Source organism: Labeo rohita, chromosome 5, assembly GCF_022985175.1.
Source record: "Labeo rohita strain BAU-BD-2019 chromosome 5, IGBB_LRoh.1.0, whole genome shotgun sequence".
NCBI lineage: Eukaryota > Metazoa > Chordata > Actinopteri > Cypriniformes > Cyprinidae > Labeo > Labeo rohita.
The window spans coordinates 8620882-8635034 of NC_066873.1; positions in this window are offsets into that span (position 1 = coordinate 8620882).

The following is a 14153-nucleotide window of genomic DNA, read 5'->3' on the forward strand; positions in this document are numbered from 1 at the left end:
AGGCACCTTTTACAATATTTTCAATGTAGCTTTATGATTGAGAACAAACTAATCTTCATAGGCCTACTACATAGTATGGAGGACTGGGGCCATTTTTGGTGTGAATTTTATGTCCTAAATGTTTTCATTTACACAGACTGTAGATGATAATCTGAATATTAATATAAGAAAGAAACTTTTAAAGCACTAATAGCTCATATTAACCCCCTTTATCATCTAAACTAGCTTGTTATAGAATACATTTAGTATGTTACATAAGACTACAAAATGACCATAACAGAATGCACTTGATTGTGGAATAATGAGTGGAAAATTGAAGGTTAGTTTGTTAGCTGACACTATTTAAGATGAGGTGCTCAGCAAGCCTCAGTGGACTAGTGTTTTGGGTCTTTAGTTCACTTTGCTAATCCGTTTTACAGGGTGAGGACATATTTTCTGCAGTCATTTTAAAAACTGAAACCCAATATGTGAGCTTGATTGTTTTATTTTGGCTGGAAAAATCTAGTGCTTACAAGGGGATATAAGCGATTATTAAAGATACACACAGAGTTCTGATGGAATGGCAGTGTGCTGAGTAAGCCAGAACAGACACAACTCGACCTCAGCGGCACATTCCAGTGGACTCATGGGTATTCTCAGGAATCTCTCTGGCCAGCTGGCTGAGCTCAGGGACCTGTGCTGGGGGAGAACGCCACTGAAAGAATACATGTGAAAAATGGTTCACCAGATTTCTACATGCAATCAGATGTTTCTTATCACCCTGTCTGGATGTGCAGTACTCCCTCACGAATTAAATGATACAAGAACAAAGTAAATATTTAAGAAAACCAAACTGTTGTTAGTTTTCCACTGATAATATCTAACCTTTACTGGACCTGGAGTAAGTCTTCAGTTTGTCAATGTAAACAAAGTTGTATCTTAGAACTACAGAAAACACTTGGATATTAAAATGATAAATCTACATGCAGATTAAAAGAAGGAAAAGAAGGAAAGAAGTAAAAGAAGGAAATAAATATCATTGACATCTAGACAGAAAGAAAGTTTCTTTATTAGATTTTCTCACAAAGAAAATGCATAGAAGGGCCATAATTCTATGTAAAGCTTAGGGCTGCACAATTGATGGGGAAATAATCACATTTACTAATACTTTGTGAAGTGTGCTATATTTATTGTGTTTATAATATTTCATATTTGTATTCACCCTCATTGCAATTTAACACATTTAACAAAAAAAAAATAAACTAAAGTATTGTTCTGTTGAAATAACAATATCAAGGGAAACAATCAATTATGATTTTTTGGTACAACTGTGCAGCTCTGGCGCCACAAATTTTCACAAAATTTCCAATTTTGATCACAGTGATCACGTGAAACAGTAAATAGCAGATAAATTTTTTGTGCTGCAAAGAAAAAAATACCAATATGAGCTGTAGATTATTTATTTTGTAAGTTGCTTGCAAGTGCTTTTAAAATCTGCTTGGTTTAAAAAATCAGTTTGAATGGCTATAGTTTTTTTTATTTTATTTTATGAATATGTCATAAGAAGCAGTATGTGCAGCATATTGTGGTGAGTGTCCCCAGACTCCTAAGCAGCAGTGTTGGGTTGCTCTTCTTGGAATCAGTGTATAAAACACTTGTGTCACCTGCTGCCTGGAGACTTCATCTAAACACAGGACAAGAGGAGACTTTCTGGAACTGCTCCAAATTTTAGAAATTCTTTACCAGCTGAAAAATTCATAAAATTTCATGGTGATATTGAGGTCTTTGTAACTCGTAATAATGATACTACTAGTGTAGAAGCTTTAGTGAGCAAGATTACATAGGCTTGCTGATCATACAAAACCCAAAGTGTCCAGCATACAGTTGTCCCTTAAATTAAAATCCATGTTTGATTCGTTCTCATCTTACCACATGTTACTGAACAGCTGCTGTGCAAAAAAAAGGGGATGCAATGCATTTATCACAGTGGACGCCACAGGAGGCCACAGTCCCTGCCAGAGACTGACACTAAACCGGTATAATGTTCTCAACAGAGTTTTCCTAACATTACATCAGTAGACAGTAGACATGACATCAGGCAGAATTTTGATTTAATTTGGATTTATTTAAAGTGGGATTTAGCAGTTTGGTGCACCATTATTATTCTTCAAACTTAGGGATAATGTAAAGCCCATTTATAATACATATCCAGATTTTCTAAAGCAGTTCTCGTGTAAATTATTATTTATTTATTTATTAACAACTAAGCAATGGGTCTAAAACTGGCCCATAAATACATTGATTAGGTAGCACGGTTATACAAAAAGTGTTCAACCTCACCAAGTATACTATAACGTGCAAATGGGCAAATCAAGCTAAAGGCTTAAGTCTGTCATCAATAGAACAAATGAAATGAAAGAATGTTCGCTTTGACACGTTTGGTTTAAGCAGCTCCATTGTGTCTTTGTAAAGACAGCAGAAGGATAGCAGGAAGGAAGGATAGTAGATAATATGACAGTTTATTTTTAATGGAATCCCAGAGCGTGTCAGAGGATTGTTCAGATTTCGGAGCATAATCAAGGCACAGTGTCATGGCGAGTCCTTTATCAGTCCACTCACTTCTGGGGGTGAAAGGCCTCCTGTAGCAAATCGGTGTGTATTTGTAAGAAAAATTATCCATATTTAAAATGTAATAATCACTTTAATCTAGCTTGGTCGAATACGGAACCAGCTCCGGGCGGATGATGTAGAACGACAGTGTGAAAATCAGCGTTTGTTTACAGGAGCAAAGGAAGCAAAGTTTTCTTACTTTAGCAAAGGAAAGCTAGTCCCCACTTGGTTTATTTCAAAATCCTCTGACATTTTTCTTAAAAAAATCCTTGTTTTGTACTTCTGATTTGTTCCTCCACGGCACGTTCGTGTTCGTCACTTCTGAGCGGCGCACGCGCAACCCCAACATCCTACGTCATTGCTGCTTCCGTGTACGACCAGTGATTGTTATGTTTTAAACTTGGATATTTTTCTTACAAAAACAAATCGATTCGCTACAGGAGGCCTTATTCACCCCCCAGAGTCATGTGAGGCACTTTTTTTTATAATGGATGGATGCACTTTATTGGACTTGTTTTGGACTGTTGAAGAGAAACACCTGCCCATTGCCATAATAGAGCTTGGGAGAGCCAGGATAATTTTTTAAATAAGTCTGACTGGATTTGTCTGAAAGAAGGAAGTCATATACACCTAAGATGCCTGGAAGGTGAGTAAATAATGGGCTAATTTTCATTTTTAGGTGAACTAACCCTTTAAGATGGCATGGGACTGGAAACTAATGTACTCATTCTACTAAACAGAACTACTGTAAATACAGTGTGGTTATAGCCACTATGTTGGCAAAAAAAAAAAAAAAACTGTACTCCTAAGTATTACACTTTGGCTAGCTTGTCCTGCACTGTTTGTACTAAACTTGACTATACTTTACATTGCATAGCTTGTTGAGGAGGGCAAAATATCATTGAGATTTTGAGGTGGGTTCCCTTTGACTTTAATCATTCAGCAACCACCCAGAGTAGCCCATTATACACCACCAGTAACACTCAAGTAACCACCCTGAATCTCCTTATGTCCATATAAAATATGCTGAAACACTTAGAACACCATAGAAACTGATATTCACCCAGCTGCAAGGGAATATGCAAAAAACACTCAGAATACCATAACAGTCACATAACAACACTCTAGCAACCACCCTGAACACCAGAGCATTGTGGCAGCAATGCTTTTTTTTAAAATCATGATGGGCTTGTCCAGTGAATTACAATGTTTTCAAAATGCTGCAATTGTAGATTTCACACAAATGTTATGCACAACGACAACAAAGCAGACAGCTACAAAGAAAATAAGTCACAAGAGCTTGACCAAAGCTTTCTGCCATTGTTATATATGAAGGCGCAAAGGAAACAGGATCTTTACTTGGCAGGCAGCCTACTCAGTGTTTTAATCCTCTCTTTGACAACACATTACCAGACATACAAACACACTCTCTCTCTCATCGCCAGACCACTGAGAGTAAGACATGGCCCTCTGGTATTGTGTGACGAGCCACCATATGCAAGCGTACATTGACAAAAATAGGATTAAGTCACCCAGAGGGTCATATGCCATTTAGAGTGAAGAATTGCTTGCTTGCTAGACAGGGATTAAAGATATCCTTTGAGACTTGGAGAATACAAGGCATGCTGCAATGCCTTAGAGTTTTGCCCAAGAGGACTCACATAATCACAGTAATAACATTAAAGGAATACTTTATCCAACAATAAACATTTTGTCATCATTTACCCACCCTAATTTGTTCCATTTTTTCCAAGTTATTTGACAGAATATCCAAGCTGTTCTTTTCCATATAATGTAAGTGGATGGTGACCCAGACTTTTAATGTCTCAAGAGAAGTTCATGTCACTTGTGTGGCCTATTTCAATCTTTTAAAGCCTAGTGGGTAATTCAAAGTGAGCATCCTTTGTAATATCCCTGTCTAACACTTACCTGTCTTTCCTCTATGGTCTCCACTACACTGTCAGAAAAAAAGGTACAGTTCTGTCGCTGGGGTGGTACCCTAAGGTACAAAAGTGAAAAAGTACATGTTTGTACCTTAAAGGCACATATTAGTTCTTTAAAAGTACATATTTGTACCGTTTCACTTTTGTACCTTAGAACACTGCCCCACTGACAGAACTGTACTTTTTTTCTTAGACTGTACTCCTGTCGCCCTCCCCAGTCTTTGTCTGCACTTACAAGGTCTCGAGTTATCTCAAGTTTGCCCTCTTCACTGAATATTAATTAAATCTGCATTGTTCAATAAACTGCTGTGGTTCACTTACATCCATTCACCAGTCACCCAATGTCACCATTACAAATGTGTAATTACACATATTAAAATGCATGACATATAGGATTCAGTAGAAGTTACATTAAAATTTCTGTTACTATAAATGCTTGTCAGTACATGCTGCAGTACACTTAAACATTTTAAAGACAACCCTAAATTATGTGATTACATATAATGATGAACTTTTATAATATATGGGTCATTCTATAATTGTGGGTACATCTCATGTCTGTGAAGAATATTTTTAAGATATTTTCATAAGTCATCACACTACTATATGTTGAAAAAGCCATATCTTTTGTTCAAAAATGATGTTCAAATCATATGCAACCCTGGTATTCACCTGTCCGATTTTGTAAAGTTGCACATTCTACCCTGCATTTAAGCATGAAAATGACCTCAAATATGAATTAATTTCATAGTTTTGCCTTCAGTTGACTATGTTATTAAAACATTTGGGTGTGCACTTCAAATAAGTGTTTATTGTGATATAACTTGTTTTATTTGTGTCCGAAAAACCATTGTCAACTAAGTTACCCACTAGAACCCTCCTCAAAAGGGAATGGTATGTCCCATTCTTGCATAATTTGCACAGTATAATTTACAGGAATAACTTCCTCTAGATGAAAAACTAGAAGTTATGTTCTCTCTCTTTCCCCTAATATTAGCTAAACTAGCAAATCTGTTTCAAGAGTGGATTAACTGACTGTCAACAGTGTTTCACAAGTATTATTGCTGCACATTTTAACAACACATTTTAACTAAAACTTATGTTTTGTTTATGAAAATATATTTCTAAACACACCATATGCCCAGTAGTTCTAGGCTTCCATGTTGAGTATAGGCCCAAAACACTAAAAATACATAGATGGTTTTTATACACATATTCCTACAGATCACCTTTATTTAAATAGCACTGAAAGCAGCTATGTAAGATGTATGTTTGGGTTTTTGGGAAAAAGGAAAACTTTTTTCTTCACACTGTCAAATTCTAAATGTACCCCTAATTATAGAATGACCCACATGTACTAAGTGTGTGTGTGTTTGTTCACTACTCACAGCTGTGTGCGTGCACTTAAATGGGTGAAACGCAAAGCACAAATTCCACATAATAGGACACCGTACTTGGCCATGTTTATATATATATATATATATATAAATTTCGCTTTAATGCCAGTACTATCAGTTTAATACCGATACTAATAATGGTAATAGTACTAGCACTATTAATAATCATTTTCTTAAGAGTCTGGGAATTATACTTTCTGTGGTATGAATTCAGTTGAGAGTTCTTAACTTTAAGTTGGCACAGACTCGACTGTGGCCTTGAATGCCAGCACACTCCAGCGTCTCTGGAAAACTCTACAGTGGGTTTCCGTGCCTCGAGTCAAAGCGTCCAGTTCTAGAATCCGAATGGATCGCTACATCCCCTCTTCATACAGAAGCTGTTTGTCTCAAAATTTGCCTGAACCAGATGTGACTGAAAGTAGTTCTAATCTGAGCTATGCGGCCACAAAAACACAGTTTCATCCATGTATTTACTTTCCTTAATAGACCCCTGTAACTGACCCAGAGACGTTTATTTGCAAAGCTGATTTGTGGCAACAGGAATGCATTCCTTGCAGACATCAATATTTGCTTTTTGATTATCCTCTTTTTGATAGCTGGAGCAAGGCGGCGTGTGAAGTTGCAGGACATTGGGAAAAAGAAAAGCTGTCTGCTGTTACAGCATTAAAGTCACAGACATCATAACCAGGTTGCAGAGAGTAATGCTGTTGCTCACAAAATATGAGCTGTTGGATCATGAGGACCAAGTTTGAATCCAACCTCCTTCTCCTATCCATAACCACACTGTGTCCTTTTACTGTTTTGTTTCTGATGGCAAAAAAAAATAATAATAATAATTTAGTGATAGTAAAATAAAACCATGGCCTTTTAGTGTGTCTTTTGTCGCTACCCCATCAAGTGTTTATGGAGCGAAGGTAAAGCACATGAAATGCAAAAAATATTGTGACCACAAATTAAGAATTTGTTCCCACAATTATTGGCCATGTTTCATTAATTTGCTTGTTTTGATAATTTAAGTAAAATGATCTAATTCTTAGTTCATGGTGACATGCACTTGCCCCACATGTCATATGCAGAGCTCTGCAATTATTCACAAAGATAAAAATGTGTTGATTTTAAAATAAATAAATACATTTCCTTCTGTATGTCCCACCCACACTTTCTGTTTTAACAGGAAAGACATCAACACAGGAAAATGGCTGAATCATTCAATTTTTTTAACAACTTATTTTATATTATCCAGAGAATGTATACAGCATTTTTTTTTTTTTTTGTTATTTTCCATTTTAAAAATGTCAGTACTTTAACTCGAACTAAATGAAAATTAGAAATTTGCCCTGGCAACTAACTGAAAATATTTAATGAAAGTATAACTAAATAAGATTTTTATATTTTTATTTAATTTCAGTTAATATTTATTTCATTTCAATTACCAAATAATTTTTAGTAGATTTAGTTAACAATAATAACACTGGTTACTGCAAACTTGGGCTATTTCCATGTTCATTGGAGGCAGTTTTAAAGGTTTACAATAATATACCACGCATCAAAAGCTAAAATTAAGATTTTTTTTTTTTTTTTTTCAGTGAAATAAATTGTTTTTATTTTAGTTTTCATAATCAGTAATAACACTGTCTGGAACTTTTGAATTACCCCAGCAAAACAGACCACAGACTGATTTGGGATGCCTTAGTGTTGTCCTTGTTCTCTGGAGATATGTCCCAGCTGTAATGGACCGGCTGGGCTCCAGAGTCAGTGTATAAAAATAAAGAGCAGAACAGTTGCTCACAGCTGTGAGCTCTACTTTCACCCTTCACAGCTGCGCCACTTCTCTTCTTCTCCTCCTCTCTCACACCATCCTCCACCACACAACAACAACAACACGCACACCCACCCACCAGCATGAGTTTTCATCAGCAGTTTGCTATGTTACAAGTGTGAATGTAAATACTTTACTAGAGTTCTTTGGACGCTCTTTCCCACCATAGTAAATGTTTCCAGCAATAAGAGTCTAATATAGACTTGCCTAGAATATTGTCAACCAGTGTGTGAGTTTGGGGTGGAACCATTTCGGCTTGCTAAGGCTAACAACACTATTTGGGCATTTTCTACTCTGAAAATGTCAAAGTGATTATTACCTGAAAATTTTAGACCTGTTGCATTGACTACTGTCTTGGCAAAATCTATGGAAAAAATTAACAAAAACAGTATTATGTAATCATTGAGTAATATTTTAGATCCCTTTCTGTTTGCATATAGACCAGGTAGGGGAACAGTAGACGCCACTCTTACTTTGATTGACTTTACAGTAAAGCATACCCAAGACTCTAAACTCTATGCACTGGCACTTTTTATTGATTTTACTTCAGCTTTTAATACAATGCAGGTTCGTTTACTTTTATTACGTTTGTATAATATGAATGTTAACTCTGCTCTGATATATTGGATCAAAAGTTTTCTCACAGATCAACCACAGAGTGTTTCTATGAATGGTATATTTTCAAATGAACTGATTTTAAATACAGGGGCACCACTTTTATGTTTAGTATATACTAATGAGTTACAAATTAAGAGTGATACAGCTGGTCTGTTTAAGTATGCAGATGATATGGTTTTGGTGCAAATGTGTTTTGGGAACCCATTGATGAGTGAGCAAATTTATTTTCAAAATGTGGCTGTTCTTGAGGATTGGTGTAAGGTGAGTGCTTTGCATATACTGTTACTGTAAAGAAGACAAAGGAATTGATCTTCAATCGTAATCCTGGCAAACATCATGTGTTTAAGGAACTGAAGTTACATGAGCAGGCTTGTGAGATTGTGGAAAGTTTTAAATATCTGGGAATATACCTGGATACAATTTTTACTTTTGGTAAAACTGTGGACAATGTTTTAAAGAAAGTAAGCCAATGTTGATTCTCATGCTGAAACTGAAGAGTTTTGAAGTTAGCCAATCTGTTGTGAAAATGGTATATAAACATCATGTTGAAAGCATTTTACAATTTAACATTACAGCCTGGTATGGTAATTTAGGAGTGAGGAGTAAAAACAAGTTGCAAAGTAAGATAGTAAGAATGGCAGAGAAAATGATAAGTCGCCAGAAAATGCACCCTGAGGAACTGTATTTGTTGGCAACATATAGGACAGCATTAAGTGTTATTTCTGATTTTACACACCCACTTCACTCTGAATTTGTAATGCTCATATCTTCAAGAAGGTATAAGGTCCCTAAATATCTTAGAATGGTTTATAAGCGTTCCTTTGTACATGTGGCAGCTAAAGTTAAACAGTTAGTTAGTGGACAATAAAGTTAAACTAACTAACTAAAAAGGTGTAAATTACCCAAAACTGAAAATTACAGCATGATTTACTCACCCTCAAGCCATCCTAGGTGTATATGACTTTCTTCTTTCTGAATGCAATTGGAGCTTTATTAAAAAATGTCCTGGCTCTTCCAAGCTTTGTAATGGCTGTAAATGGTTGGTGGGATTTTGAAGTCCAATAAAATGCATTCATCCATCATAAAAAGTACTCCACACAGCTCCAGGGGTTAAAAAAGTCCTTCTAATGCGAATCAATGCATTTGTGTAAGACAAATATCCATATTTAAAACTAGTATATGCTAGTCTTGTGAGAACCAAGTTTTGTTTACAGCAAAGGAAAACCTCTTGGCTCATATCAAAATCCTTTGATATTTTTCTTTACAATTCTTCATTTTGTACTTCTAATTTGGGGTGTTTTGTTTTTCTCTCTCCACTGTGCTTCTGTGTTCATCACTTCCACTTTTGTCACGATGTTTGTCTACGTCCTAAGTCATCCGCTGGAACGCTGCTCTCTCATGTATGACAGTTAGCGAACTTTGAGATTTTGGTTTATAAAGTTATGGTTGATTTTGGTAAATATGGTTATTTTTCATACATAAGCTCATCGATTCACTTTAGAAGGCTATTATTAACCCCCCGGTGCTGTGTGGAGTACTATTTATGATGGATGGATGCACTTTATTGGACTTTAAAATCTCACTCACTGCCATTATAAAGTTCATAAGCCAGGACATTTTTAATGTAACTCTGTATTCATCTGAAAGAAGATTTTTAGGTAGACTGTCCCTTTAACATTGTTGTGGCAAATTTTGCATTAATAAAATAGCTATCTTTTAGTTATTTTTCCACTTTTGTAACAGAAATTACACACTTTGACTTTAAAAGCAAAAATTTAGGGACTTGTGGTGCGCTACATCTTTTGCTTTCATGTGACTTCCCCTTCTAGGGGGGTGTGAGATGCCGGGTCATCTCTATAGACAGAGCAGGGCCATAACTTGCATTCTGGCGGCTGATCATTGGAGAGCAAGAACAGAGATGGGACTCGAGGTCAGCTGGTAATCAGCAGACAGAGCAGCGGGCCTCTCTAATGAAGATGCCTGACATGGCTGACAAGCTAAAGCAGAGGCAGGAGGGTTGAATGAGACAGAGTCATATGCTAATAGATGTCACTATGATGACAGGATGAGGCCATGCTGTGCCAGGCATGTCATTTCTATGCCAGCGCCTAGAAATTCTGTCTCACCTGTTTTGCACTGTATTGTTCGCTATTACGATGTATTTCTTTTGAAGGTTTAAAATCGTTATAAAATTTCTGTCCTTTTTTGAGGCATAAAAGACAGTGTAAATGTTGGGAAAAAATTAAATTCTTGTATAGTGAGTGTTGAGTCAAGAGACAGTCACATTTCCCGCTGTTTGGTGAATTTTTTTCCATGCAAAATTCAGAAATTTTAAAAGGAATCCACATGATGTGGAATATCATGTGAGGGCTTCCCCACACAGAATTCGAAACAAATTAATTTTGTGCAAATTCAACCACATCCCACAGAAAGCTGCTCAGTTTGAAAGAGCCCTCTATGTTAGCTGTGCTACAAACATCTACATTATAGACAACAGACAATGAACCTTTTTTCAGTGAGTGTTTTTGCAGAAATTTCACTAATGTCAGTCTGACTATTCACTAATGACTGACTGACTAATGTGACCACACTTTTATGCTATTTGGTTGCTAGGGTGCTCTGAACAATGGTTTATCGTGTGTCTCTACGCATTTGCTAAGATGTTCTGGGTGGTCCACGGGGCATGGTGGTCTGTTGTGTTTTGCTATATGGTTTCTAAGGCATTTTGGGTGTCTGATAAAATTCTAGATGTCATTTGGGTGTAGCAGTGGTTCTCAACCAGTGGTGGGCCAATGGGAGGCCTCAGCAAACTTCCAGTGGGGCCAAGGTATGACTCAAAATCATTTAAATGAATCAATTATTATTAATATATTCAAATAATCAAACTCTGATCTAAAATAAAATTCTAAAAAAAACGTAAATTTGAACTTTATGTTGGACAATGGGCTTTTAATGGTCACTGCTTTAAAGAAATTTTAGAATATTCCAAAGAAATATTCCAAGATCACTTGCATGAATTATTCTGGTAAAACTTTTATTTGTATTACTTGTATTATTTGAGCTGTTGAGTGTGTGTTGGGTTTTGGCTTATTATGAGTAACCTTAGATGACAGACTCTGCGGCACTATACAAAAAGCCCATAAGCAGCTCGCCTGCCATACTGGGTGCAGTGCCTGCTACAATTTCATTAGCGCCAAATGAACAATGCACAGCATGCTGATAAGACCTCTCTGCCCCTGTTCACTCACACAAATGAAACCTCTGCTGTTCTCTTATTTAGCTGTAACAAAAACCCAGCTATTCAAAATCCAAATTAAAACCTGATTGCTTCTTTTCATGTGGTTCCAAACCTGTATGACTTTCATCCTTTAGTGGATCACAAAAGATGATTTTTTTTTTTTTTTTTTTTTTTTGAAGAACTTAGGTAACCAGAGTTTTGGTGACCATTGACTTCCATTATACAGGGAAAAAATCACTTGCACATGCATCACTTGCATGTTGTCATTCTGAATTCATGAACACAAAAAGCAGATGTTTAGCATAATGTTCTTTTGTACAGGTAAATGGTGACAGGGCTGTCAAGGTCCAAAATTGACATTAAAATGTCATACATGTATAAAAACATATTCTAACATGTGTGCTATATTATTTCAAGTAATATAAAAACTTTGTGTGAGGTACAGACCAAAATTAAAAGTAACTGAAAATATTCCTGTCTGTTACAACTCTCAAATTTCAGTTGTGTTCAGTTACATTCAAATATAGTTTCCTGTGACCAAGACAAACAAGAACCAATGAGAAAATGATTCTTTAGATAATTTTTCAAGTTTGGAATGACATAAGGGTGAGTAAATTAACTTAATCTTCAAAACCCCAAAATTGTCACATTTCAAAACTTTCGAAAGATAAAGTAATCTACATGAACTGAGTAATTTATTCAAAGTCTTCTGAAGAAATGCAATTGCTTTATGCACAGATTTCACATGGATTTCATTCAGGCGTTTCTGCAAACATGCTTGTTTGATGTGTGAGAGCCAATGAAGCCTGTGTGTCACACAAGCATGCTTAAGTATCCGTTTTTCATATTTGATGTGCTCTAAGTATGTGTGTTGATTAAAGTTTATATGTGAATATACAGTGCCTTGCAAAAGTATTTATACCCCTTCATTTTTTTCAATGTTTTATTTTGCAGCCTATTATGTAGGACTGCTTTTTCCACTTCAGTCTACACTCCATACACCATAATGACAAAACACAAAACAGATTTGTGACAACTTTGCAAATTTATTAAAAATAAAACATTGAAATAAGTACATTGCATAAGTATTCATACCCTTAACTCAGTACTTAACTCAAGTCTTTCTGGGTATGATGCGGCAAGTTTTGTACATCTGCATTTGGCAATTATCTGCCATTCTTCGCTTTACCTCTTTACCTCTCAAGCTCTATCAGCTTGAATGGGGGCTGGCAGACATTTTCAGGTTTCTCCAGAAATGTTTGATTGTGTTCAAGACCAGGCTGTGGCTGGGCCACTCAAGGACATTCACAGAGTTGTCTATAAGCCACTCTTGCTGTGTGCTTAGGATCATTGCCCTGTTGGAAGGTGAACCTTCTGCCCAGTCTGATGTTCTGAATACTCTGGACTGGGTTTTAATTAAAGCCATCTCTCTCTCTCTATATATATATTTTGGTTCTTTGTTTTTTCTTTCTCCTCTGACGAGTCCCTCAGTCCCTGCCACTGAAAAAAAAAAAGCCCCACAGCATGAGGCTGCTACCACCACACTTTACTGTTAAGATGGTACTCTGCAGGTGATGAGCAGTGCCTGGTTTCCTCCATACATGATACTTGGATTTGAGGTTCATCAGACCAGAGAAATTTGTTTCTCACAATCTGAGTTCTTTAGGTGCTTTTTGCAAATTCCAAGTGGGTTTTCATGTGTCTTCACTGAGGAGGATTGAGTTTGGCCACACCGCCATAAAGACTGGATTGGTGAAGTTTTGCAGTGATGTTTGTCCTTCTGTAAGTTTCTCTCACCTGAATATATGATCAGGGAGCTCAACTGTGGTGACCATCAGCTTCTTGGTCACCAGTCTAACCAAGGACCTTCTCCATCAATTACTCAGGGCCAGTCCTAGTTGTTCCAAACTTCTTCCATTATGGATAATGGAGGCTACATGCTTGTGTGAACCTTCAGTGGAGCAGAATTTTTTTGAACTCTTCCCCTGATCTGTGCCTTGACGCAATCCTGTCTCTGAGCTCTACAGGCACTTCTTTGGACCTCAGGGCTTGGTTTTTACTCTGATATGCATTTTCAGCTGAGGTAGAGTCTCTGACCTTGTGTCTCCAAAGACTTGAGGTGCTATAGGCGCCAGGTCTGAATCAGTCAGTTCTGATATTGACACCTCCTTTAGACTATGTACTGCACTCTTAAAAATAAAAGTGCCAGGATGAACAAAAAGGCTTTTTGCAGCAATCCCACAGAAGAACCCACAGAAGTTTGTGAAAAACTTGTTAAAGCCTAAAGAACACTTCTCAAAGAAGTTTTACGCAGTGGGAAAGTTCTGTGGATTCTTCATGGAACTGTAAACCCTGACAAAGGACCATTTAAGAACCTTTATTTTTAAGAATGAAAATGGAGAACACTTCACACAGCAGCATGCTACTCGGAGAGTCTGCGCATTTCGCTTCACTTTACACATGGACAGGTGGTCTGAGGGACAGTGAGCTCTGTTTTAATCCGACTGCCTGCCTCAAGGGCTGTGAACACAGGAGTGCTGATAGCTGAC